The sequence below is a fragment of the Etheostoma spectabile genome, chromosome 10, assembly GCF_008692095.1.
Source record: "Etheostoma spectabile isolate EspeVRDwgs_2016 chromosome 10, UIUC_Espe_1.0, whole genome shotgun sequence".
Taxonomy (NCBI): domain Eukaryota; kingdom Metazoa; phylum Chordata; class Actinopteri; order Perciformes; family Percidae; genus Etheostoma; species Etheostoma spectabile.
This window is the reverse complement of record NC_045742.1, coordinates 29,127,840-29,128,661: the sequence shown is the minus strand read 5'-3', so window position 1 is coordinate 29,128,661 and position 822 is coordinate 29,127,840. Positions and strand designations below refer to the sequence as shown.

Genomic DNA, 822 nt, shown 5'->3' with positions numbered 1-822 from the left:
ATATATATATATGCGCGCCAGGTTGTGATACAGAAATACATCTTTCATTCGCAATGGCAAGATTAGCCTAATAGCATATAAAAAACATGTTAAATTATTTCCATTTGGCATGAGAAGTAATCAGATGTCATCTGTGAGCAACACTAACGTTAAAGTGCAAAATAAAACCAAAGGTAGGAGGACTCGGAGCTTGAACTGGACATTTAGTTTTGTGCGGTCTAATAGAACTCCTAACTGATGTCATCACTGGTCTCATCTCTACTTGATGCTATCACTGACCTCATGTCTGTCTCATTCACTCCTTGCCTGTGTTCTTCTCCACTGAGACACATTGATAACAAACATTATGTAATATATTTTCCATTTTAGTTTTTCCATATTAATAATTTTAATAAATGAATGTTGGTATCAAGTGGCTCCCCCTACACTTCCACTTAGTTTTAAACCTACCTGTTGCCTTTGCCTGTCTACCATGATCCACCATCCTCACACCTGTATGAAATGAACTCACTGTTATTTATAGCAGTCTAAATTCCATTCTTAAATCAGCCTCGTGATGGCATTAGATAAGACAACTATTATGCAGTGAGGTTGTGCTGCGGGTGAAATTACATTCACATTCTGGATTTTAAAAAGTACAAATACGGAGAGCCACTTAGCCCAGTCCTTTGAAGAGACAGAGAGAGACGTGACCCTGTAATTATAGCTTCCATGTTACCCAACAGATGTAACTATAGCCTGTATGTCTGACAGCACAGCTAACATGATCTCAGCTTCCTCAGGAAAAAGAGTCTGCTCATTAGGGATGAGCGAGTACAGCAT

The 822-nt window shown here is 38.7% G+C and overlaps 1 long non-coding RNA gene across 1 annotated transcript; it reads right to left on the bottom strand.

Moving 5' to 3' along the window:
* Positions 1 to 234: 234 nt before the first annotated feature.
* LOC116696989 (uncharacterized) lies at positions 235 to 496 on the bottom strand. Its single transcript, XR_004333875.1, has 2 exons — positions 451 to 496; positions 235 to 321 (listed from the first exon to the last, which is right to left on the bottom strand). It is a non-coding gene; the product is annotated as an uncharacterized LOC116696989 (long non-coding RNA).
* Between the last annotated feature and the right edge of the window lie 326 nt (positions 497 to 822).